The sequence below is a fragment of the Myotis myotis genome, unplaced genomic scaffold (assembly GCF_014108235.1).
Source record: "Myotis myotis isolate mMyoMyo1 unplaced genomic scaffold, mMyoMyo1.p scaffold_m19_p_1, whole genome shotgun sequence".
Classification (NCBI taxonomy): Eukaryota; Metazoa; Chordata; class Mammalia; order Chiroptera; family Vespertilionidae; genus Myotis; species Myotis myotis.
This window is the reverse complement of record NW_023416313.1, coordinates 88,665,554-88,693,176: the sequence shown is the minus strand read 5'-3', so window position 1 is coordinate 88,693,176 and position 27,623 is coordinate 88,665,554. Positions and strand designations below refer to the sequence as shown.

The 27,623-nt window shown below is 40.0% G+C and overlaps 1 protein-coding gene across 1 annotated transcript in view; it reads left to right on the top strand.

Moving 5' to 3' along the window:
• Positions 1–11,319: 11,319 nt before the first annotated feature.
• The window catches only part of TET2 (tet methylcytosine dioxygenase 2), a 115,758-nt gene continuing 99,454 nt past the window's right edge, over positions 11,320–27,623 (top strand). Inside the window, exon 1 of the mRNA XM_036344294.1 lies at positions 11,320–11,636. The gene's annotated coding sequence lies outside the window, so the exon portion shown is untranslated. The remainder of the gene's footprint in view (positions 11,637–27,623) is intronic.

Sequence of the window (27,623 nt, the reverse complement as noted above, 5' to 3'; positions counted from 1 at the left end):
TGGTGCATGAAGTCTCTAAGAATTTAAGAGTAAAAATGTGGGAAGAAACTAAGATGGCGGCATAGGTAAACACCGGGAAATTGTCGCCTCACACAACAATTAAAAATTACCGCAAAGGACTGAGCAAACATCATCCAGAACAACAGAAAGGCTGACTGAGTGTAAATTCTACAACTAGAAGGAAAGAAAAGCACGCTGAGAGCCAGAGGCGCTGCGGAGGTGAAGTGCAGAGGTAAGGCCGGCTCACGCGCGCGCGATGAAAGGGGGTGGCATCTGAGGACGCGGCTGTCTTTTTGAATCACAAGCTTCCGACTGCTCTGAACTCCGGTTCCAGGAAGTCTCTGGGGACCCAGGACTCATACGGGGAGAAGCTGGTCTGTCCGGCAGCGGGCGAACTTGAAGGCGGCTTTCCCTCAGAGGTGCTTGCAGCAATTAGCGGGTCACTGAGACCCGCGACTCCGGGTGGAGAATCAGCCATAGCTCCTTGATTCGCCCTTGGATTCCCTGAGACCCCGCCCCACCCAGGCTGCGGCAGAGGCTTTTGCATGTGAATGTACCTAACTGCAGCCTAGCCAGGCAGACCCGGAACTTCCAAGAGAAGGCCCAAGGCCCCGCAGTGGCTTGCATTGCTTCACAGCTGAGCCTCTTCGTGGCTCCTGCTGTGTGGCCTCAGGCAGAGGCTGAATTAGCACCTCCTTAGATCCAGGAGCCACTGTACCCAGTGGTCAGAGGGGGACCATCCAGACTGCAACTCCTCAGATCCATAAGGGACACACTCAGGGAGCAGACTCACTGAGCACCAAAGCCCCACTGAAGCAAGTCTTGCCCCAGAAGGGGGTCTTCAGCACAGAAGTTCTCCCACTTTAGACACAGCTGATTCTCACAGCCAATTGGCCTGGAGGTCAATTCCTCCCAGTGATCTTACAACAACCAAGGCACCAAGAGTGCACCAAGAGTGTCCACCCCAGGTAACTGGGGAGGCTGAGCTACTGGGCCCTACAGGACACCTGGCACGCAGGGCCACTCTATCAACACAGGGAAGCTGCCAAAATGCGGAGACAAAGAAACAGGTCACAAATGGCAGAAATGGAGGAAAGCAAACGATTGGATATAGAGTTCAAGGCCACGTTTATAAGGTTTTTCAAGAATTTTATGGAAACCGCTGATAAATTTAATGAATCCCTCAATAAGTATAGTGAGACCATGGAGGACATGAAAAAGGACCAACTAGAAATTAAGCATACACTGACTGAAATAAAGAATAATTTACAGAGATCCAGCAGCAGAAAAGAGGATCCCAAGAATCAAGTCAAAGATTTGAAATACAAAGAAACAAAAAATACCCAACCGAAAAAGAAAAAAGAAAAGAGATTCCAAAAATATGAAGATAGTGTAAGGAACCTCTGGGACAACTTCAAGCGTACCAACATCAGAATTATAGGGGTACCAGAAGAAGAGAGAGGGCAAGATATTGAAAACCTTTTTGAAGAAATAATGACAGAAAACTTCCCATACCTGGTGAAAGAAATGGACTTACAAGTCCAGGAAGCGCAGAGAACCCCAAACAAAAGGAATCCAAAGAGGACCACACCAAGACACATCATAATTAAAATGCCAAGAGCAAAAGATAAAGAGAGAATCTTAAAAGCAGCAAGAGAAAGACAGTCAGTTACCTACAAGGGAGTACCCATACGACTGTCAGCTGATTTCTCAACAGAAACCATGCAGGCCAGAAGAGAGTGGCAAGAAATATTCAAAGTGATGAATAGCAAGAACCTGCAACCAAGATTACTTTATCCAGCAAAGCTATCATTCAGAATAGAAGGTCAGATAAAGAGCTTCACGGATAAGAAAAAGCTAAAGGAGTTCATCACCACCAAACCAGCATTATATGAAATGCTGAAAGGTATTCTTTAAGAAGAGGAAGAAGAAAAAGGAACTCTTACCATTTGCCACAGCATGGATGGAACTGGAGAGCGGATAAATACCACATGATCTCACTCATTTGTGGAATATAATGAACAACATAAGCTGATGAACAAGGACTGATCCAGAGACGGAGAGGCATTGATTGGACTGTCGGGACTTGGAGGGAAGGTTGGGGAGGGTGGGGGTAAGGGGGAAAGATCAACCAAAGGACTTATATGCAAGCATATAGGCCTAATCAATGGACATGGACAACGGGGGGGTGAGGGCATGAGCAGGGGGGGAGGGTAGAGGGTAACGTGGGGACAAGGACACATATGTAATATCTTAATCAATAAAAAATATATTTAAAAAAAAAAGAGTAAAAATGTGAGCTACAAAGTAAAATGATTATTGTCACCAAGAATGAACAACTCTATAATGAATTGACTCCATGTTAGCTTTTTTCCTAAAGATAGAGGGTATGTTATAAAGTGTTATTGCTTGGCAAGCAGCCCTGTTGAAGAGCATTGTTCTTAGCTAATATTGTATGGAACTTATCTTATTGTGAAATAGTTTAGGGAAAAACATTTTACTCATTCAAGATTATGTTGTATACAGTTTCAGTAAAAGTTTTGTTTCATTAGAAAACTAGAGGCCCGGTGCATGAAAAAAAAGGGCATGAGAGTGCGGGGACTCTCAGCCCAGCTTGCACCCTCTCCAATCCGGGACCCCCCTAGGGATGTCTGACTGCTGGCATAGGCCCCATCCCACAAACTGGCAGTCAGACATCCCCCTTACAATCCTCCTTACAAACACACAATGATTATGCTTCTTTAAACACACACACACACACACACACACACACACACACACACACACACACAGACTGCTGGCTCCTAACTACTCACCTGCCTGCCTGCTTGATCACCCCTAAACACTTTACTTGCCTTCTTGATTGCCCCTAACTGCCTCTGCTTGCCAGCCTGATCGCCCCCTTAACCGGTCCCCTGTCAGCCTGGTTGCCCCCTAACTGGTCTCCTGCCAGCTTGGTTGTCCCCTAATTGCCCCCCTGCCAGCCTGGATGCCCCCTAACTACCCCCCTGCTGGCCTGGTTGCCCCCTAACTGTCTGGAAGGAAGTCAGATGTCTGGAAGATGTTCAGGTGACCAGGTCTAATTAGCATTATTACCCTTTTATTAGTATAGATTTGTGAGTATGAAAATCTGATTTAACCTAAATCTATCAAACCCCATTCTCTCCAGCCCTATAAAAATTACTTCAATTAACTACAGATATTTTAAATTAATTTTTGATGAAAATGTGAGTCTATGTCTTCTTGTCCAATGATTATGTTTCTTTAAACACACACACACACACACACACACACACACACACACACACCACCAGACACCTTCCTCTGTGGCTTGAGAAGAGAGAAATCAAGAAAGAACTTCAAAATATTATATTTCAATACTTTCAGTAACTTGTTCTTTCCTTGATAAATAGTTTAGGGAATAAATTAACTTTCACTTCACATTTTGAATGAACAGAATTTCTACACAGTGGTTGACCTACTTAAAAAAAAAGAATACCTTAAACACACTTTTCTAAATGTTTCTGTCACTGTACCATTCTCTTCTGTCTGTGTGAGCACAGGCAAGAAATGACAATGTGATCAGCCTGATACAATGTCACAAGCTGATCAGGGTGTCTTTTCTGCCTCCAGAAAGGAATTAAAGTTCATTTATTTGTTTCCCTTTCATTTGTGGAAAGAACATTGAAGAAGGTTTATGCCTGAGACTGTATCACCTGCTGTGTGACCCTGGGAAAGTTACTTAATCTCTCTGACACGTCCCCTCATGTGTTAAACACATGTTCTCTAGTGTTTAAAAATAAAATAAGTTGGGCCATAACTGTCTTACCTATTTATAAGAGTATTGTACATAGTAAATGAGATAATGTATATTAAAGTTATTATTTTTGGCAGGTTTTCAGTAACTGTGTCTAGACTACAATTCTGGACTGTGTTACTTATTTATATCAGACTGAGTTTCTCTTTCTAAAATTTACTTTTAACAGCAGACCCTCATCCATCAAAATTATGACTTTACCCTTTTCCTGGGTTTAGAGAGAGAGACTCTTAGTTCTTGTTCATCAGAAGGCAGTGGCTATTGATGTTCTATGATTTAATATTCAGGAAAGTTTCCTTCACTAAAATGTATTAGTATCACCACTAGGATCACAACCACCTGACAACCTCCCCCTCCCCCACCATGCTAAACTAAACACACCCTTCTCCGATATTTCTTACTTCCATATCTCTCCCTGCCCAGTTGAATGAGGATCAGAGATTTGTGATTCTAGAGAAATAAAGTTAGTGGCTCCCAATAAGATGCTCCTTTAGGATTTGTTTTTATATGTTTCTTTTCACCTTCTTTCCCAAACATTCTTTTAGGAACCCCTATTTTATGGTTATTGTTTAGATGTAACTTATTCTCTTGAGAATAAAAGTCATTGTTGAAATGCTGAACAATTGTTTGGCAATCAACCCATGTTCCACATAGAGGCATGCCTAATTACTGACAGATCAAGGAGGTTTTCTGCCAAGTAGTAATAATATTGTGCTCTAAGATATGAAATGAGAAAACAAATGAAACAGAGGTCGGTGGTGCCGGGCTTTGCAGGAAACTACTCGGCCTCCCGTGCTCCCACCGACTCTGAGTTGGCACTGAGTCAGAACTCAATGGATTTTCTCACACATCCCTAGGTAGTATGAAAACACACCTTAAAACGTATGAAGAAAACTGGAGATCAAATAATAGCTACCCCATTTCCTTTGTTATTTTTCTTTCTTTTCCTATGAGAAAGGGATTGATTTAACTTATGGGGGTGTAAAATGAGTTTGTTCTTTATAGCTCTTGCACTAATATCTATCATGATGCTATAAAACAAACTCATGAGGACTATTGCATGACCATGATTTTGGAAAAAGAAAGATATTAGAGTCAATTTGTCTAATTGTCTAGACCCGTAGTGGGCAAAAGGCGGCTCATGAGCCACATGCGGCTCTTTGGCCCCTTGAGTGTGGCTCTTCCTAAGCCTTAGGAGTACCCTAACTAAGTTAATAACAATGTACCTACCTATATAGTTTAAGTTTAAAAAATTTGGCTCTCAAAGGAAATTTCAGTCGTTGTACTGTTGATATTTGGCTCTGTTGACTAATGAGTTTGCCAACCACTGCTCTAGACTAAAGAATGTTTTTAAAATGTTTAGAAAAATACGACAAAACTCAACCTATAGAACTTTCTCTTCAGAACCAAGTCCCTAAATATGCTTCACAAATTGAACTTGGGCAACTTCCAATACCACTTTCTCCCCACTGCCTCCAGGTATCAGTCCTATCACTTATATTTTGCCTTAATCTTTCCTTTTCACTACTGTTAATCTGAGTCGTTCTTTGCCTGCTAATTATTTATCTCCTTCGCCAAAATATTTATTTTTTTACCTGTCACAAAAGAATTTAAAAGGATTTAATGAACCTGAAATATGGAAAGGACGGCTTTGCTGGATATCTCTCCATAACGGTGTAAGGGCTCCACCAGACTACAGAGAGATACATTTGCTCCATGAATGGCAACACTGTGTGTGCCTAATAACATTAGTATAAAAATCAATTGTTTACGATGTATTTTTACACACGAAGCTATCCTGGTGATTTTTAAGCAGATCTGTGCATTTGATTGTCCCTGAATCTTTCGAAAAATATTGTTACTCCAGCCCCACCCCAGAGGTCATGAATCAGAATCTCCAAGAGGCGGTGGGAAGCAGAGGAGTGGAGCCTAGTTATGCATGTTTTTCAAAAGCTGCGCAGGTGATTCTGACTCGCTTTCCCAATGGGAACATTTCCTGCTATCCTAGCCGAGGATTGTCTCCCCAAAGATTCACGTGCTATTATCGCTTTCAGTAGGTGGCGCTCATTCCACCTGCCAGTATCCTTGTTTGGCAGGAATGAACCCTAAGTCATTCAAAGAGGCCAGGAGCTGATCAAAGGTGCTACAGTCCCTTTCACCACACCTATTCTGAAAACAGATGGCAGGGCTTATCTTTATAAACAATATGTTTGTGGGTCAAAGTGGTGGGGATGGGGGTGGGCAGAGGAGTGCAATCCCATTGTTTATTCCACAAATGCAATTATTGTTCCAAAGAGTTCAGGCATGCCCACTTTTTACCATAAAATCAGAAATAAACAAACAAAAAGGGTAGAAAGCAAATGATAAGAAAAACCAAGTAGAGACTTAGACCAAAAAAAAAAAGAGTATTTTTGTTTGCTTGTTTTAGTTTTACATGAGGAAGAGATGGGAACACTCATGCTATTGCTAAAAGTAAATAAATAAATAATAAAACAAAAGAGCAAATAGTTGTGTGAAAAACTTATCATGACCTACACATAGATAAGTATATCTACTAAAGTAAGGAGATAGCATAGTGTAGCTTGCAAGGACATGAGCTTTAGAATAAGACAAACCTAGATAGACCTTGGTTTAAGCTCTTTTTCTCAACCAAGTTACTCAACTCTTAATTCTGAACAAGGTATTACCTACCTTATTTGGTTATAATAAGCATTAAATTCAAAGAAAAATGTTTAAAGCTATTATCCCAATACTTGGTGCATAGCCAGTATTTAATAAATAGTATTAGATTAGCTTAGGAGTACTAAGTACTAAAAATAAGGAAATCTTAAAAAAATAAAAACAAATAAAAATAAGGAAATCTAAGTGCTGAGTTGCTGGATTTTTGTTTTGTTTTGTTTTTGTAACAAAGAATAATGGAAAATTATTCTGAGTGTTGAAGGGAAGATTTCTATATCAGTCAGAACTAACAATAGGGAGAAAAACTTAGAGGAAGATGAGCAGGAAAAGATATGAGGTTTGTTTTGTTATAGTGAAAAAGGTCTGATCTTGAACTTACAAAACTTGGGTTTGAGAGGTGTGTCTCTATTTATAGGTTGTATGACCTTGAGAAAGTCACTTAACTTCACTTTTCATTTTCATAAGATAGGAATTAAAACAAATGCCACCTTGAATATGTATATGATTTTGAATATTAAACATAATGCTGTACATTTTACCATAAAAACAATAATGTACAAAAATGTTACAGAAACTATAAAACCCTAAATAAATGTAAAATGGTACTGAGGTAACTGCTAACAGTTAAAACTTATTCTTTATTGAAGTTCATTATTAAAGTTGAAAAATTATTCTCTCAAAAGAAAGTGGATATTAAGTGAGTTACCAAATTTGGATGAGAATAAGAAAAGTAGTTACTGGATTGTGAAGTCAGGATTTATGAGAGGAAAAGAAATTGATATTAGCAACATGTTTCCAACACATCATTTATTTCCATGATGTTTTTCCCACAAATGATCCTAATATTCTTCTCATAATGGACTTTGCCACTATTTTGACAGCATTAGACATTTGGGTTTCATCGGACATTTCATTTTGCCCCTATTAAACCAGCACACACGTTAAGTAACTCTTGATTTGAATAACTTAGAATTATGTCATTTATACCTGTTTCTTTAAAATTTCCAAATTACAGAACGAAAAATTAACAATTTGAAAAAAGGTCTGAGAAAAAGTAAGTAAAAATCATATTAATAAAAGAGAATCTATCAAAACCTTCCTAATATTATGACCCCTGGCTCTAGATTAAAAAGTTTTTTTTAAAAAAAATTAATAATAATTTGTATCAATAAGTTAAAATGTTACATCTAAATATTCCATCTATTAGACGTTTTTAAAATTAGCCTTCTGCCGACATTAAACATGTCCCTCTGCGTGGTGTACAGTAATGTCACCGGACAAAGGAAACAGGAAAGCTCCTCACGGCAATGACTGCTGTGCTTTTGAAGGTCAATTGTCCCTTCGGCATGCAGGAGTCTGTGTCATGTCATACTTCAGAAATACGTTTTCAGAGATGGGACACAACAGGCCAGGATTTAATGCTTTTGTTAAGGCACTAGAATCCTTTCAAAGCAGTAGGTATCACCACCAGTTCTCCTGGTTAAAGAGAACATCCACTCCTCAAAGAAAACTTCCTCTTCTGCTTGTGGGGAGGAAATGAAGACTCACCTATTGTTTTTGTTGTTGTTGTTGTTAGTACAATATAAGAAATCTGCATTGTAAAGCAAGCTGCTGCTGGTCAGTTCTTTAGTGGACAATTCTTTAGAGACAGGAAGCTGCCTCTACCCTAAGAGGCTTAGAGACTGAGCAACTGAGTTAGGCAAGCAGGTGCCCGGGCCAGTCAAGTCAATTTTCTAACACAGAATAGCATGTCCTGGAACCAGTCCTGTTCATTTTTTTCCTCTGTGAAAGAAGCAATGATTTCTCTAGGTGGGAGCAGTGCTGCTATTTCTATTCTGAGGGGAAAATGAGAAGGAATTTCATAACAATTGACTGTTGTTAAAACAGCAAATTATCTTTTTAAAATAGATGATCTACACTTAAAGGGGGGAATCTCAAGAAGCACACAATGAAGAAAAGCTGGCTCTGAATTACCCATACATGTGTGCATTAATGTCCAGCAAATAACTGATTATATGCACAATGTCTTTTCTTTCCCAGAAATAGCAACTAAGAAACAGGTGATTTTTAAAAATCAACAATACAAAAATCTCACTAAAATATTTTACACTTGGAGACCTTCAGAATTTTACTTCCTTTTTGCTGTTAAAAAGTCACAATAGCCTAGAGAAGTAATGTATTTTCTTTTAAATTAAAAAAAAAAATGCCATGTGTTTAAAGGTGGGGTGGGGGTGCAGAGAAAGAGGTTGGGAAGAAAATGTTTAGGGCCTGTTGCAAAACCAACTGCAAGCCAAGTATGATTCCAGATAGGCCAGAACCACCTGTTACAATGCAGAGAGAGAGATTCAAAAGATGAAATGAGAAGGAGGTGACCTTAAGGATCATTTTCCAATCAGCATATAAGTAACTAAGGGAATGTGCAGATGTTTATATGAGACCCATGTGAATACAATACTTGCCACATGTTATTCAATGTAAGAAGACATTATACAGGGTGCCCCTCCCCCAAAAAATGTATGCACAATTTTACAGCTGATTGCTCAATGTTGAAAATGAAATGTATTTTAATAAACATTGCCTTCATAATTATTCAAAGTGTGTGTGTAAATTTTTTTGGAAAACCCTATATATTTTTAGTCAATCAAGAAAAACTCCGAGAAGTAGATGGCTTATGATTGCTAATAGGAATAACCACCTAGGCACTTAAGATTTAAGTTTATTTTTTAATCTTTATTGTTGAAAGTATTACAGATGTACCCCTTTTCCCCCATTGACCCCTTCTAGCCCACACCCGCCCCAGGCCTTCACCATGCTATTGTCTGTGTCCATGGGTTATGCAAATATGCATACAAATTCTTTGGTTAATCTCTTCCCACCCTAGTGTTTTATTTAATCCTCACAACAACCTTGTTGTTTTAGAGGGTGTGTAGCAGGTGAGAAAACTGATACACAGAGAGTTATGGAAAGTACCATGCTCAAGGTCACACATTTAGTAAGCGATAGAGGCAAGATTCACTAGATCTATTGAGCTCCCAAACCCACACTTTTTTTTTTTTAAACAATTCTGTACTGTATACGGCATAAATGTATATCATAATCTTTGGGAAATTCTACTCTTTGGACTTGAAAAACAAATCCAAGAAATCTCCCAAACAGCTTACAGCCCATTAGCAATTGCCAAGACTTTGATGGCACATTCTAACAGTGTACAGTTAGAAAAGACGGAAATTCATTTTCACAGAATGAAATGCTTCGGAGAATATGAACGATTTTGCTGCGTCTATGCAAAATCAGAAATCTAAGTCAACTTTTGTCTCAAAATGGAATAAACAATGTTTCACTACAACGCACTTTAAACATTCTTCTTAGTAACAACGTGACACATAGAAAAGAGTTCCCTTTTTAAACTTTTTCTTCCAAAAGATATTCCGATTTCATAAAATTAGCAAAAGACTACCTGTAAAGAAATTTCACACACACACACACACACACACACACACACACACACACACACACACGCGGGATACGCGAAATAACCTGTGCTGATTTAAGAGGGTCACAGTGTAGCGATCCTATAAATGATGTGCCCAAAATACGTATTGAAAACTTGAATGTCAGAAACGCGAGAATTTCTGTAAGACAGAGGGTAAATCTCAAAAACTCTTCGATATCATTCATATGGGCTTTGTTCTTTATCTCCTTTTGAAGTAAAAATTATGATTAGAAAAAGGAACATGAAAAAGAGAAGTAAAACTACTTGGCAACGAAAAAGAAAAACTTTCAATGGACCGGCGTAGTTATCCAGTCCGGAACGTCAGGGAAAATCGAGCGCCCGTCATTCGGAAGTTTGTCCTTTATGGGTCGATTTCTTGTTACTTAACTATACGGATGGAAATTTTGGTTTTTTTTTACAATAGAGGCTTTTATGGGAGAAAACGTAAGCATTCGAAGGTACAGTCTTATTTCTTAGGACTGAATCTAGCGAGAAGTAGAGTCACTGAGAAATTCCTCTTGGATCTGGGAGAATCCCGGTCCTTCCCAGCCCACGTGGCAAAGTAAACAGAAGGTGGGCCGGGCGGGGAGTAGCGGGGCTCCGCCAGTTTCCCAGTTTGTCGAGTCTTTAGACCTACAGGCCCCGAGTGCGAGAAGGGCATGGCCTGGGCGACACTGGGGAGGGGTTCTGCTGGGCGAGAGTCAAGTGACAGCGGAGAGAGGATGCCCAACCCAGGGAGAGGCGGTGGCCCCAGCACCCACCAGGGGACGGGGGTGCGGGCCTTGGCGGGATGAGGTGGGCGAGCGCGGAGCGTGTGCTCTGATGCCCGCAAGGAGGTGAGCGCCGGGGACGGAGCGGGGGTGCGAGGCGGAGGTGGGCGCGCGTGGGGCCGTGGGGGGCACAGACGCCTCTCAGGGGGTGGTGGAGCGAGGTAACAACCAAAAGTTTAAAAGGTTAACCTGAGGTCTCGCATCCTCGGGCCAGGCACCCACGCCGCCTCCCCCTGCGCGCCGGCCCCGCGCCTGCACTCGGGGTGGAGACGCGTCCCCGGGTCCCTGGGTGCCCCGGGTCTGGCCTCGGCTCCCGGGGGCTGGACCTTCCCCCGCGCCCTGCTCCCCCCGCTCCGCTCCCTGCACCGCGCGAGGGTCACCCGGCCAGGACCGCGCGCCCCAGTGTCCAGCCCCGGGTGCCGCGGCCTCGGTGCGTGCGCCCCGGCTTGGGGGTGACTGCTTGGGAGCGGGGGCAGCGGGCCCCAGGGCGGCGGCGGAGGCCGGGCCGAGGAGGCGGAATCCGGGCAGGGGGGAGGGGGAGGAGAAGGCGGTGGAGGAGGAGGAGGGGGCCGGCGGCGGTGCTGGAGCGGCGGCGGAGGAGGAGAGCTGGGCGGCCGCCGCCTCCCCGCGAGCGCCGCGCGCCCAGGCCCGGCTGGCATGCGAGTCACGTCCGCCCCCTCGGCGCGGCCGCCCCGAGACGCCAGCCCCGCCGAGTGATGAGAACAGACGTCAAACTGCCTTATGAATATTGATGCGGAGGCTAGGCTGCTTTCGTAGTGGAGCAGAAGGAAGCAAGATGGCTGCCCTTTAGGATTTGTTAGAAAGGAGACCCGACCGCGACTGCTGCCTGGCTCCGGGGCTGCGCGACGAGAACGAGGTCAGAGCGCTTGCCTTTTGCCGCGAACCCCCCCTGCCCTCCCCCCTTCGCTTTCCCTCGGGCTCCCGGGGCCGGGGGCGCCAGTCCCGCAGTGTCACCCGCAAATACCAAGAGGGAAGAGGGAAGCTTCACAAATTACTGGAGCCTCTTCAACATGGCTGACAAATATAGTTTTAATTCCCCTCCAGCCCCTTTAAACCTATAGTTCTGTGTCCTCGCCTCTCTCCTGCCCTGGCTGGGCCGCTCGGGACCCGGAAAAGTTACCTTTGTGACTCCGAGCAGCCGCTTCCCCGGCCTTTTAGCCCCGGGAAAGTGCTTTTTCTTGGCTTTCCTTTCTCAAAGAGTTCAGCTTTGGGGGCCACTACCTTTCCTTCTAGTCCTCCCACCCCCCTTCCTGCGGGTGAGTCCGAGGAGCCTCCGGTCTATCCCGACCCACCCCGGGAAGAACACGGACCGGGGTTTTCGACCCTTTTATCGGCTGTCGCTCCGGGTCCGGGTCCGGGTCTGGGTTTGCATTCGCCTCTTCCACCCCGTGCCCCTTTTGGGTGGGGGGGCGTACGGGCGAATGTCACAGGGAGTGAAACTGGAGTGCGCTAAGCGGGGTGTTGTTTTCCCCCCTGAAGTCCGCGCGATCTGTGAGTGGCGCCGAGTGAGAGAGGAGAGAATAGTTTCTGTGGTCCCCCCAGCAAGACCAGGACCCACTTTCTCCGGGCACACCAGCCCCGCGAGGGGCTGTGCCCTGCAGCCCGGGGCATGTGTGTAAGAGAATTCGTGTGCAGCTCTGTGCCCTGGCTTTGTGCTCCTCCCGACTCCGCTGCGCCGGGCTCCCCGGTAAGTGACAGGCAGACACAAAGGCAGGCGCAGGCCCGGGGAGGGGGCGGCCGGGAGGGGGAGCGCAGAGCTGGAGGACGGCAAGGTCAGGGGCGCCTAAAGAAACGAAACCCAATCCCAGCAAAGAAACGGAGAAGTAGAGAGATTTTTTTTTTTAACAGTCCCGTCCAAATTTCTCTTTTTCTCTGGGCTGCTCTCTGTTCTTGGGTCTTTTATCTCTCTGCCTTTCTATATGGGCTTTTCTCTTCCTCTCCTCCTCCTCCTCCTCCTACACACACACACACACACACACACACACACACACACACACACACACACACACGAGTCGGATCTTGAATCTTTTCAGTGGGGCCGCTTGTCTGGTGTGATGAAGCTAACAGAGTTTCTATGGAGAGTTTTCTACCTATGGCAACATAAAAGGGTGGCCTGGCTAGACTCCCGGCAAGGTTCGTTATTAGCAGGCAGTTGCCGTCATGACAGACTTTTAATTGCATGGAGTTGATTCCCACCCTCTTCATCTAGTGTGCAGGAGCTGAAAGGAGAGTTATTGTTTTGCAGTTGTTGGCTTAAAATTTAGTGACATATTTTTACATTGGTTTGTCTAGGGAGTTGGATACATATATGAATGTAAAATCTCAAATCACATAGTGTAATTTTCCCTCTTCAATCAGGGTTAATGATGCCAGGTCCAAATCCAAAAATAATCATCCACAAATGAGCTATGGTAAGAGTCAGGTTGTACCTTAGGGGAAGTTGAGATGTGTAAGGAAGAAGATATGGATTTCGTTTGGTTTAAGGTTGTGAATATTGTTGCCTGACTAATGAAAACATTATTTGCATTGTAATGGACACTTTGAAATACTGGTGGGGAGTTATAGTCTTTTATTACATGTTTGTATGTGTGTTTCGTAATAGGTTTGAAATAGAATATAAATCTCAACATAGTAAATATTGATCGTCTTAGTGTCATTAAGCAGAGAGGTGTTGGTGAAGGATTGGAAAGTCAAGCTTAAGTTTATAAGACATGTATATGATTAAAAGATGGACAGAAGAAAAAGCACAATAGTATTAGACATTACTCCATATATAAGATTTCTAAAACCATTTGTCCTCAGTAGTTCACTTTATAACTCTTTATATTTTGATCTCTGAAAAAGCAGTTAAGTGTACTTTCATCACTGATACTAGAGGTTATTTCACATGAACAAGGGAGAAGTATTACTCATCTCTGTGGAATAGCTCATTCGGCTAGGTATTTCTCATAAGACATTAAAGAAAAAGCACAGGAACTTAGTATAAATGCTTACTGTTTGCTGAGTAAACTATGGTTAATTATTTCAGCAATTCAGAATTAAAAATAAATACAGTGAGGCCTTGACTTACGAGTTTAATTCGTTCCGAGACCGAGCTCGTTAAGGAGCTCGTTAACTCAAATTACTCTATCAACTCAATGCAAAAAAATCGGCCAAGAGACAGCTGGGACACTCTTAAGTCAAGGCCCCACTGTAATTTCCTTTGCTAACAGACTAGCATCTAACTACTTTTGGGGGACTTTTCTTCAAATGTTGTGGTTAATACTGTTTTCAAGCTATTCAAATAATAACAGATATAGTATTTTCCACTCACACTGATAAAAGCACTACCTAATTTTGGTTAATAATTTTGATTATGACCATGAAGGCTTTTTTGTTCTATTGTCAAATTTAGACTTTTTTTTTGTTATTTTATGAATCTTATTTGCATGCTGAAAATAGCTGCTAATTAATGTTTTATTAGAGCTTCAATGATTCTAAGGAGATGTGCATATAATTCACAATCTGAACACAAGTACCACCTTTTCATTTATTAAAAAAGACAAATTACTTGAATCAGTATGAAAAATACATAATAAAAAAGCATAATCTCAGTTTTTCATTTATCTTGTTTGTGAGAGTTAGTACCACCTGGATCAAACATTTCATAGCTAGAACTGTCTTGGGTAATTGAATTTTAGGGAAGTGATAGCAGACAAGCACAAGATAGATAGTTTTTCTTAAACTACAATATTGCAATAATTCTTCTTACTGAACTCATGGTTAATGAGAAATTACCTCAGAATGAGGGATGTTCTTGCTTTGTTTAAATTCACACATTTACCAAACTCAACGCTTTCATTAGATCTGGCATTGTGCTGATCTGTGCCAGGAGCCAGAGGGATTGCTCTGATTCTGATGCAGTGGCACAAGGGCCGAGCCCTAGACATAGGCAGGTCAACATCACTTCCTGAACAAGTGAAATGCACCTGCCGAGGACCTGTTGTGACAGACTTCCAAAGTCCTGTTTGGGCTCTGGACTTGTATTAGGTAATAAAAACTGGAGTTAATGTTTTGGTTTCACTTGCTGAAGTTAGAATTTCTCTATCAATCTTTCCAAGGCTCCACCCATACACAATGTTGTGAGCCAAATGTCACCATTGAAATGTATTTCCTAACTTGCTGACCTCATTACAAAGCCCTTCTTATGATTCATTCACAGACACACCTTAGGCAGGAACTCTATTTTGCTTCCTGCCCCAAATCCAAATTGGTAAATTCTTATAAGTTCTTATGAAATTACCTTGAAATTAAATGTCTTCAAAAGCTATAGATGTTTGACATTCTAGAATGTCCAATACTTAGAAATATTAGTTCTGCTTTTTTATGCTCTAATTGTTTCTACTACAAGTTCAACTGTTGCTGATTAATAGAATTTAATCGTCTTACCTAGCACCTCAAATTACTAGAGGGAGTTTTCTGTTTTGTAAACAACCATATAGATTGTTGTACTGTAATTGTTTCCTATCAGGAGGACAGGCTAAAACTCTGGGCAGCAGACAGGGTGGGTTTGTTGGTTGGTTGGCTCATCAAAATAACATTTTTCTCAACTATTGTGCCACCATTACACATTAGTTCTTAAGAGTAGTAATTGCACCAAAGCCAGTAGCAGGAAACTATCTCACATGCCAACTTTATAATGGGAGTCTTAACTGTGGGAGACTCAGGTTGCCAAGTAGAGCTGGTGGTTATCTTGGAAACTTTCTTGAAGAACACAACCACACATGCTTTTGCCAAATATACAGTATTTCCTTGGTCTATATCTCCCATTTCTATTTTGACTCACTGCAGAAGCTCAGTGAATACTGTGACATAGTTTCAGGAGGTTATCCAGAACCTTTGTTGGTTTGGTGTACTGTAGGAGAGAAGACTTCCAGAAGGGGAGAAGGTGAAGTGAGCACTTGAATCATTGTAGCTGCAAGCCAAAAATAATTGTATCTATGTACTTATGTCTAGCATTATTCTGATCCTACATTGTACATTGCTGAAAATCACTGACTTAAAATAGATATATAATCTTTTCTCATAAACTGAATTTTGGTTGCCTATTCCAAAATAGAAAATTTTATCAGCTTTGATGTATGCTTTTTCATTTTCATGAAATTCAGTTAAATGTGCCAGGCTTTAAGAAGTAGAAATAGATAGTAGAAGGGTTTTCAATATTTTGTTTAAAAATAAATTCAGTGATATCAACTTATCTGCAGTCCTAAGAATTTAGAACTCAGTATTTTATACTTACTAAGGGTTGTTACTCAAACTGACTTGAAATTAAGCTCAAAATAATCTGAAAATTCAATTAAGAGATGAATAAATTGAAATGAAGTGTTTTTGAAGGACAGGTTAGGAAATACAGTGAACTGGCTGCTTCACTAAAAATACTGTAAGTGTTGCTTTTAAATTAGATTTGTATCTATTGAGATAGAGTATTAGATCTGACTTCTGTGTCTTTTTATTTCCTAATAGAACCTAGTGGTATCCTACTCAGTCAAGATTTAATGAATGGGAGGGGAGTGGGGAGTGGTATAAAGGTGGTCAAAGAGTACAAACTTCCATTTGTAAGATGAATAGGTTCTGGGATGTAATGTATAGCATGGTCACTATAGTTAACAATACAGTATTGTATATTTAAAACTTGCCAAGAGAGTAGATCTTAAAAAGTTCTCACCATACACATGCACACAAATTGTAACTGTGAGGTGGTGGATACAGTGGGGCCTTGACTTAAGAGTGTCCCGACTAACGAGTTTTTTGAGATACCAGCTGTCTCTCTGCCGATTTTTTGCATTGAGTTGACAGAGTAATTTGTGTTAACGAGCTCCTTAACGAGCTCGGTCTCGGAATGAATTAAACTCGTAAGTCAAGGCCCCACTGTATATTAACTAACTTTATTGTGGTAATTATTTTCATATATATGTCCTATATAATAAAGAGCTAATATGCTAATTAGACCGGTTGGTGGAATGACCTTCTGGAAGGACCTTCTGGAACGACCAGTGGGTGGGGACACAGGGCCACAGGGCCAAGGGGGTGCTCAGCAGCTGGGCTGCGAGGACTGAGCCCCTTGCATGAATTTCATGGATCCGGCCTCTAATATATATATATCAAATCATTATAGTGTACACCTTAAACTTACACAATGTTATATATCTATTGCATCTCAATAAATACTGGGGGAAAAATTTAATGAATGACATAGAACCAGCAAAAAATAATATTATTTAATTAGAAAATGTGTAATGGTGATAATGGTAGTAATGATGGTGCTTTTTCCCTAACTATAACTTCTAAAGGTTATGGCGATTGTCTCATAAAATTCATCCACTGTCTGCATAGAGTTTAATGACTTTTAGTAAATTAATATTGGGATTACATATTCTTACTTATATTTTTTATTGAAATATTTGTAGATTCATATGGAATTGTATGAAATAATACTAATTGGGCATGTGCTTTCCACTTTAATTTCTACCAGTGATAACATTTTGCAAAACTGTACTATAATATTACTACCAGGATACTGACATTGATATAGTCTCCCAGTCTTATTCAGATTTCCCCAGCTTTAACTTGTACATGTGTGTATGTGTATATTATTTCTATACCATTTTACCACATGGTCAGATGTTTTTAAACTTTTTTTCCTGAAACAGGAAAAGTTTAACACAGGTCTGTTCCATCAGTTATGTGATTGTGCTACCATGCCTTATCAAAATGTGCTCAGAATATGTTTGTTTGCTGAAATGGTTTGGTTTTTTATTTTCATAAAATGTCTTTGTGTTCAAAATATTTTAAGTTGTGTTAATGATTTATGATATTATAAGTTATATTGTTTGAGTCACATCACAAATCTAGAGATAGGTGTTAGTATTATCCCCATCCCAGGTGAGAAAACTGAAGCACAATTAGGTTAAATAACTTGCCCAAGTTATTACAGCCAGTAGATGGCTTAGCTAAGATTTTATTTTAGGCAGCCTGTCTCTAGAACTCAGTTTTTTATTCACTGTGCAATACTACCTCATTATTATTAGTAATAAAAGTGTAGCTATAATGTAGGCTACATAGGGGAAGTCATAAAAGAAGACTTAAAATGCATACAGTTGTCTATGCAAAAACTTCTATTTGAATATTCATAACAGCAATATTAATAATTATCAAAAATTATTGCCCATCAACTCATAAATACTTAAACTCTGGTATATTCACACAATGGGATATATTTTTTAAAAAATATATTTTATTGATTTTTTACAGAGAGGAAGGGAGAGAGCTAGAGAGTTAGAAACATCGATGAGAGAGAAACATCGATCAGCTGCCTCCTGCACATCTCCTACTGGGGATATGCCCGCAACCCAGGTACATGCCCTTGACCTTTCAGTCCGCAGGCCGACGCTCTATCCATTGAGCCAAACCAGTTTCGGCCACACAATGGGATATTATTGAGCAATAAAAAGGAATGAACTACTGATATATGCCATAACATAGGTGAACCTTGAAAGAAGTAAGAAAAGGCCACATATAGTATGATTCCATTGATATGAAATATCCAAAATAGGCAAATTTAAAGAGAGCAAAGGTAGATTAGTCATTGCTAGGGGCTTGGAATAGGGGAAAGGAGGACTGACTGCTAATTAATAAGGGGTTTCTTTTAGGGGTGATGAAGTGTTCTATAACTAGATAGTATTGATTGCACAACTCTAAAAACTGTATTGTCCATTTTAAAAGTGAACTTTATTTTAATGATATCAATAAAGTTATATAAATGCATACCATTGACAAGGTATGTGGCTTTCAGAAAGTATCTCATGTCTCATGCAAAGAAATGTAGGTAGTTTGAATGTAACTCTATGAGGCTAAATAAGCATATTATTCTAGAAATAGGATGCTGGTCAGCTCTAAGTAGTTGCCTTTCTCTGATGAATGAGAAGGATACCTAATTACACAATAGTTTACCATTGTGGTTAGTGGCAAATAGGAGCCTTTAGGATTTCTCTGAGATGATTCATTAGACAGGTGATAGGTTAGGTGACTAGGGGAACAGGGCTTCATATATAATTGCAAGAACCTTTCTCAAATATATTCAATTACTTAGGAATTTTCCAATTAACTCAGGGGATATAATCCAAATGTTGAAAGGAATGTCTATAAAAGTTGCCATTCTTTAAAAAAAAAATTATATATATATATATATATATATATATATATATATATATATTGATTTCTGAGAGGAAGTGAGAGAGAGTGAGTGTTAGAGAAACATCAACGATGATAGAGAATCATTGATCAGCTGCCTCCTATATGCCCCACACTGGGGATTGAGCCCACAACCTGGGCATGTGCCCTGACCAGGAATCAAACCTGGGACCCTTCAGTCCATAGGCCAACACTCTATCCACTGAGCCAAACCAGCTAGGGCAAAATTGCCATTCTTTATACTGCTGCCAAGTGTGTAGTGTAATCTAGAAATAAGGACAAATCCTAGTTGATTTTTTTGGTTTGTTTTTAAAAAAATATATTTTATTGATTTTTTTACAGAGAGGAAGAGAGAGGGATAGAGAGTCAGAAACATCGATGAGAGAGAAACATCGATCAGCCGCCTCCTGCACACCCCCACTGGGGATGTGCCCGCAACCAAGGTACATGCCCTTGACCAGAACCGAACCTGGGACCTCTCAGTCCACAGGCCGATGCTCTATCCACTGAGCCAAACCAGTTAGGGTGATTGCGGGGCGCGGTTACAGTGTTTTGGCCAGGTTCAAGCCTCGGACTAACGAAAGGACAGGGTCCTCTCATTGCCACGTGCAAGTCCCAGCTGGAGGGCAGGGCCCTCCCAGCACAATTATAGCCAACGGCTGTGGTTGTAAGCTTGAACCTATGGTCCAAACACGTAGCCCCACATGCCTTGTGATAGGGTTTAGGTGCATGTAGTTGAGTAGGGTTGAGACTCACGAGAATGCTGTAAACAACGTGATCACACCCCTACCTTGCCTCCTGGCATCTGCTATAAAATAAAGACACGGCTTGTGGGCGCTGTCCATCAGAGGGGCAGCGTCCCACCGACACCCAGCTTTCGTTCTCATGTCTAACTTTTCTAAGCCTTTCACCACCCCCAACCAGGCTGAGCTGGCATGGCACAGAAGGCACCTGGGGCTGAGTATGCCATGGCCGTGCCGGCTCCCCACAGATGATGATTTTTTTTTTTTTTTGCATTAACATTTCTTGTCTATGCGAAAACAGAAGGGCACTGGAAGCTACATAGAGCTGACTTCTAAATTTTGATCTTAGCTGTTTATATCTCCACTTACTATCATCTATCCACTTTTTAAATTAAAATGACAAAATATTTTATTTGGTTTAAGCAAAGAATTTTGTTTCTGTGTAGTGATACTGTAGTACATTATAGATGTAAAATAGGGTTGAGAAAGAAATTGCTCTGCAGCAGTCTTTGTGATGTCAAGACAAAGTAAGAAAAAGTTAGGGTCAGGCCAGCGTCCTGGCTCAGTGATACGAACCAGGAGGTTAAGGTTTGATTTCTGGTCAGGGCACTTGCCTAGATTGCCTACTCGACCCCCAGTAGGGGGCGTGCAGGAGGCAGCCATTCAATGATTCTCTCATTGATGTTTCTTTCTTTTTTTCTTATTGTCTAAAGTTTTGCATGTCTCCTTTTTCCCCAGTTGACCCCTTCCCCTTAGCCAATCCCCACCCTAGACAAGCCCCCACTGCCCCAGTGTCTGTGTCTATTGGTTATGCTGATGTTTCTATATCTCATTGTTGCTTCTCTCCCTCTTCCTTCCTCTCTGAAATCAATAAAAATATATTTTAAAAAAAAGTTAGGGTCAGAATGTTGATGCTCTCCATGGTTTGCTACATGTGGCCATAGTCTTTACAAACACCAACAATTTTTCAGACTTTTTTTTGCAAATTATTTATTATTATTATTATTATTATTATTATTACAGATTTATTAATGCTAAAATGAGTGCAGATTTTTAGGACTAGTGCCTATGAACTTAGGACACAGGGTGAATTACTCGGGGTTGGTTTTTTGAATTTCTAACTTTATGTAATTCTAGATACCAGACATTCTTCTTGTTGAGCAATGCTTATCTCCCTTTTTCTGATGAGAATGTTGGATTGCTACCAATTGGGTCCCATAGCTTGGGGCCATGAGTGATAACTGAGGTGGGGGAGATTCAATGATATGGAAGCATCTCACTTTAATAATGCATGCTTGTTATTCTACTCAAGGAAATGTCTTGGCTTCGTACAATTGCTGTGATCATTACTTTTTCAAGGAAGGGCTGTGGAAATGACCCAGAATTTGACTTTTTTAAGAGTATGATTATGACACTTACTTGTAGGTTTGTTATATATTTGTGACAGGCATAGACACTCATGTTAGAACCTCTAACCCATCAAGAAGTTGACATACTGATTAGTATGGAAAGCAGTAGGTAGAATATAGGTCTGGTTCTCCTTCTGGGAGAAATGAACAGCTTACTTGTATTTACCCATTCTTGTTTCTTTTAACATTTTGTGAACAACCTCAGCTGGCAATAGGTGTTTTTTTAAAAAAAACATAATTTTATTTATTTCAGAGAGGAAAGGAGGAGGAGAGAGAAATAGAAACATCAATGATGAGAGAGAATTGAACTGGTGATCTTTGGTCCTTGGGTCGTCGCTCAGCCGTGGAGCCACACATAGCTGGGCTGACAATAAGTTTTTATACAAGTATCTCCACAATATTCAACAAGGAGTTCACTGGCTTTGAGTGTGGTACTTCATCTTGCTTTTTAAATGCACTTCTAAAATTATAATTTTTTAAAACAAATTAGATATATAGAAAATGGGATATTTTGATTTGTTGTGTATATTTCTGGCTTTATTCTTTATAAATAATTACTACAGAAGATACAGTTGTTACCGGTGAGAGGAGGAGACCTCGGTTCTTGTCTTCTTGAAGAAAAGATTTCGATCAAGAGACAAAGTGTAAAAAAGCAAGAATTTATTGACCACAGCAAAAAATACACTTAGGCTGGGCTGCTTTGGCGCACAGGGAAGTCAGAGAATAGGGGGCCTTGGAGGTAAGTTCAGAGGGTGAGCCTGAGATGAGCTGCTGATGTCCATTGCTCCCCTGGTTGCAAGTGTCATGGGGTGCCTTAGAGGTTAGGGGACATGTGCCTGTGGGGTAAGATGAGGAGGAAGGGAATGGTATAGGCATGCTCCTTGGAGGAAGTATCTATTTGGACCTTCATTTTGGGTGTTTAGGGGAGGTCTTAGGGGCGGATTAATAGAATATTCATTAGCTTTATGCTGATGTACCATGATGATATTTAGTCTTTTTATTTGTCTGTGTTTGGGTATGGTTGTCAAATGGCACTTAATCGTATTTCTGTTATCTGTCTCTCTGAGTACGGAGATTTAAGCTATTTACCCTCTGGTTGGGAAGCAGTGCAAACCATTTACTCTTAATAAATATATATATATTGATTTCAGAGAGGAAGGGGGAGAGAGAGATAGAAAACACCAATGATGAGAGAGAATCATTGATTGACTGCCTCCCACCCGATCAGGGATTAAGCCCTCAACCCAGGCATGTGCCCCCAACCAGAATCGAACCCTGTACCCTTCAGTCTGCAGGCCGACGCTCTGTCCACTGAGCCAAACCAGCAAGGGTGCAAACCATTTAACTCTAGGATTTACTAGGTGGCTGCAAACTGCTGTTTAGCTGTCTTGTCTTAGTTTCCCGATTCCACTTGTTCTGGCTTCTTACGCTTCTATAACACAATATATTCAAAAGAAAACCACATGGCTGTGAATTTTTGCCAGTGGACTGCTCTCATTAGAAAGCAGAATCGTCTGTGATCAGGCACAGACAGAAGAGATCTCCCATTCAGGTATGCCATACATAGTATTGATATTTTTATTTGCTACTTTTATTACTTAGAGAATGTCATAGTTTCGTGGATGCAGCAAAGTAATGATAATTTTAATTACTGTTGTCATGTCTAATTAGCTGTTGCTATAACCTGCCTTACCAAGTCACTTAATTTCTTGATAGAATATTAAATTTAGTTTCTATGTCCAGATTATACTATACTTCATATAGTACTTTAATGGGGACTATTCACTCAACTCTCAAGATGGTTTTTTTTTTTATTATAGTTTCCTCAAATTGGTATATATTTGTTTTTTGTCTTGCAATATAGAAGGAAATGGGCTTAAATAATGACAGTGAGCAGAGCGTACAACATGACCTATCTGTGAGTTATTTCCCTCGTGTTTTTTCCCGTCTGCATGAAGAAACGAGGGCGCCCATTAAAATTGCCTTAATTATTAGTTGTGCTGCTTCCACAGTAAAGCACCAGAACCTGAAAATAATGTAATGATATCACACCCTAATAGACAGTCTTGTTCCTATTAATTTACCTTTTAAATCTGTTTGTTCTTTCAGCACTTTTTCCATTTTTGTTTGAAGTCTCTTACTTTGAAGTTATAGAATTTTTATATTTGCCACTGGCTATAAAATTCAGCAATTTTATAAACTTTCATGATTTTTGCATGAGAAGGATTGCTTTTAGACACTCCCTAATTGGTTTGGATAATTATTAGCTTTTTGTTTGTTTTACTGTATACTTCATAACAGAACAAGAAATCATCTCTGCAAATAAAGGGTCTGGTAGTTCATAAAATTAGAGTGAGAAATGAGAGGTTTCTCTTTGGAGCTGGTTGATTTTTTTTCTCGCCTTCTGATTACTTGCAGTCAGATCAGCATTGACACGTGGGTGCGCAGAGCATGGCAGCGCTATTTACAAACACCATCCTAGAATTCCAGAGGCTCTTATGTAACAGCTGAGAGAGTACAGGGCTTTGTGTCTCTGTGGGCAGAGGAGTCAAACAGTTTGATTCATAGTCCGGGAGCCCTTGTCTGGCTCTGACAGGGTCATGAACCAAAGATCAAGGTGTCTCGGTCAGGACTCACCCAACCAATAACCAGTTTTTCTACCAAAGCCTCAAAGGCTGATCTTTTATTTATTTATTTTTTTTTAACTGCTGCAGCCAGCTATGCCAAACTTTTTTGTGATTTTGGAAAATGTGGGCATATTGTACCTTAGTTCTGGTTGCAATTACGGTGCCTCTGTTACTGTGTGAACTTGCCTGCTGCCCAGTCTCACAAAGCCTTCTCGAAAAAGTGTACTTTCATGTTTATAAGCATCTTCAGATGCAAGAAAATTCATAATCTGACTTGCTGAGCTAGACACTCTGACCACAGAACACGCAAGGAAAGGATCATTTGATCGCCCTCCGCCCACCTTCCCCCCTCCCTTCCCCTTTTTCAATTCCTCATCACCACATCTCCTCCAAATCCCCTCCATTTTTAATTTCACATCAAGACTTGGAGTTTAAAAAAGATTGATTTATTTATTATTCATTCATTTATTTATTTTTTAGGTATCCATACGTAGGGAATTGTTTTTCCTTTCCTTAGATTGATTTTAGGAGTTTTTCATTTATGTCTATCAATAAAAAGAAAGTCTTGAGTTAAAAAACACCAAGAATTTAAATGTCTAATCTTGTGTGCCTGGTATATGTTTCCTGGTACTTTTCATTGTACATTATAAGGTGACTGGTTGGAATATTTAAAATATGAGAAAATTTTGAGTTCTATTTATATGGCATATTAGATGGGTGTCATAGTTGATTATCCACAAATAGAACTCTTCTTGCCTAACAAAAAATTCAAATTAAATCATTGAAAAATAAACTGTAGTTGAGGAAAGAGTTGGCTTAGTTGAACTCTTCTTTCATGACCCTGTCAGAGCCAAGTTTGGCATAGCTGGCTGTAGGAGTTCAAAAAAAAAAAAAAAAATCAACTCTATATTAAGGGGCTTTGGTAGAAAAACTGGTTATTGGATGGGCGATTCCCGACCTAGACACCTTTGGTTCATGACCCTGTCAGAATATATACATTTTTAAAATTATACTGCCTTTCTCAAAAGAGGAAAGATCAGAATCTTTGAAAAGTGATACTATAAAGGAAGTGAATTCAACTTTTAAAAATGAAAGTTCTTTTTTCCCAAGAGATAAACCAAGCAACACATTTATTTTGTTTTTTAAGTAGTGTTTGGTATAAGAGAAATTTAGATCTGTAATAATTTAGAGATTATTTGTCCAAATCTATAATTCACATGTGAGGCTTAGAAATCAACTTTAAATATTACATTTCTTTAAATAAATTTAACTATTTAACATCAGAGTGTGTTCTCATTTGAAAGAAATTACCAAAAGAACCATTTAACTACATAATGAAATCTGAGGACGGACATTTTTTATTTCTGTTGCTGAGTAAAGATTCCTTATAGATTTGAAAAAAATATGACTTATTTAGTGTTTATCAGTTATAAGATACTGTATACTTCTGATACATTGAATTAAGATATGTTGGAAATAGATTATAGACTTAAAAAGATTCTTTTCATTGGCTTGTTGTATTTGCTTGCTTTTCATTATTTTGCTTGGAAGATGGCATTTATCTTAACCACCCGAGGCCCAAATAGTCAAAGTCTGTGTGAGATTTCTTATGAGTAAACTTTTCTGCCCTAAGCAAGGCTATGTCTGAACCCTCTTGCTTTCACAAAAATCATCTATCCTATATTGGAACATTAATATCTTTTCTTCTTCTTATACCTTTGTTGGGTAATAAGTTAAATGTGGTTATAAGCCAAAAGTAGTCAGAATTTGACCAAGATGATTAAGTTAACACATTTCTAAGAAATGGTTTTAAATATCACTTTCATTTGACTATAGTTTCACTTGAAGTGGCAAACATGCAATAAAAATCGATTTATTTAATGGATGGGCTATCCTTATAAAGATGAGACTTAGTGGGAATTGTTTCTGTATTATAAAATATCGAGTGTAGAATGAATGCGAAATATACATACAAGATGCAACGTGTATGTTTTAGGCCAGTGGTTCTCAACCTGTGGGTCGCGACCTCTTTGGCGGTCAAACGACCCTTTCACAGAGGTCGCCTAAGACCATCCTGCATATCAGATATTTACATTACGATTCATAACAGTAGCAACATTGCAGTTATGAAGTAGCAACGAAAATAATTTTATGGTTGGGTCACAACATGAGGAACTGTATTTAAAGGGCCAGAAGGTTGAGAACCACTGCTTTAGGCTGTTTATCCTTTTTCAATTACTGCTGATTGTATGTATTTGTATTCTGGACTTTTTTGATACCTGAGTTCTTAGTAGAAATAGTTAATTAAATAAGCTGTAGTCAAAGTCTCTGCTAGTGACTATAAAATGAAAAGATACTGATGTCATGCATTTTTTCAAATATCATGAAGTTGTACCAAATCCTTAGGGTTCTTTGTATTGACTGCTTTTATACAGTTCTTTTAGAAGATAGCTGAGGAATTGAATAGGAGCTCAGACATGAAAACAAACAGCTGTCTTGGTGATGTTAAGATTGGCGCCAGGGTGCTCCCTCTTGCATAGGAGTCCCAGGTCATCCTGACGCCTTCCGATGTGGTCAAGCACATGGCTCTGATGTTCATACACACTGTTCCAGAATTCTGAACAGCAGTGATGTAACAATGGAGGGAGGTGGGGAAGGAGTGGTCTGCAGCTCATAAACTGTTCAACGGCCTGGATCATGAATACTGATACAGAATAAGGCAGCACCGATTGTAGTGAAACTTGACTGGGGATGGAAGGGAGAAGCAGGGGACGTGCTTAAAGGAGGCTTTCCCCCAACATCCCACATTGTTTATTTTAAGCTATCATTACCACCCAAAAGAAGCTTTCTAATTTGAACTTAAAATAGTAGCATTGAACTGGGATGAGTGAGTAAGTGCTTTAGTATCCAAGGGCTGGAGGTGATGAAGCTCTTAAGAGTCTCACCCTCTTTCATAACCGTGCTGACTCAGACTCTTTTAGAAGTTATGGCAGCTTAACCGTCTCTCATAAAGTTACCACATACCTGCATGGAAACACAATTGGGAGTTAAAGCTGCCATTTTCTCTTGTTTTAAAATTGTTTCTCACCCATTAGTTGTTTTGTTTTTGAAAGTGTGGCATTCCTATTACATATAGAAATGATTTCCAAAATTACTTAATATTGGTATAGAACTACTTTGCGTAACATTACAATCTGTTTAAGATCTATATCTGCAACAGTATAGGGGGGAACCCCTTATTATCTGGTAGAATCATGATAAAGGGAGAGAAGAGGTAAAAGGAAGCTATGTAATAATAAAGTGGTGTTATTCATTTGACTAAATATTAGCAACTATGTTTAATGGGGAAAAGTTCCTAAGACAGTAATGGGAAAACATGCAAAAAATAAGGAGACTGTAAAGAGTTTTCAGTGAATTCATGTTCCAGTTCTCTTTCCTCTTTGTAACAAATTATCAGAAACTTTTCATTCACCTTCCTTTGAATTTTAACAGCTTAAAAAAAAACAAAACACAACAACTGTGTGTTTAATTCTGTGTGCCTATATATTTGTGTTTGAATGTATTTTTGAACGTTTTGCTATGTAAAGTAGAGCTGTTTCCAACTACTTATAAGATATTGCTATCTGGATTCCCACTACCTTTACTTCAACATTTCAGTAAATCATTCATCAGAATTGCAAAAATGTAGTACATTTTCAAACATAAAATCATATGTTATCAGATGGAAAGGACTTTAGAGATTCTAACTTATCTGTTGCATTTACAAATGCAAAAGTGGAGGTTTGGGAAGGGAAAGACAATTGCTTCAAATTGCATACTAGGATATTTATCACAC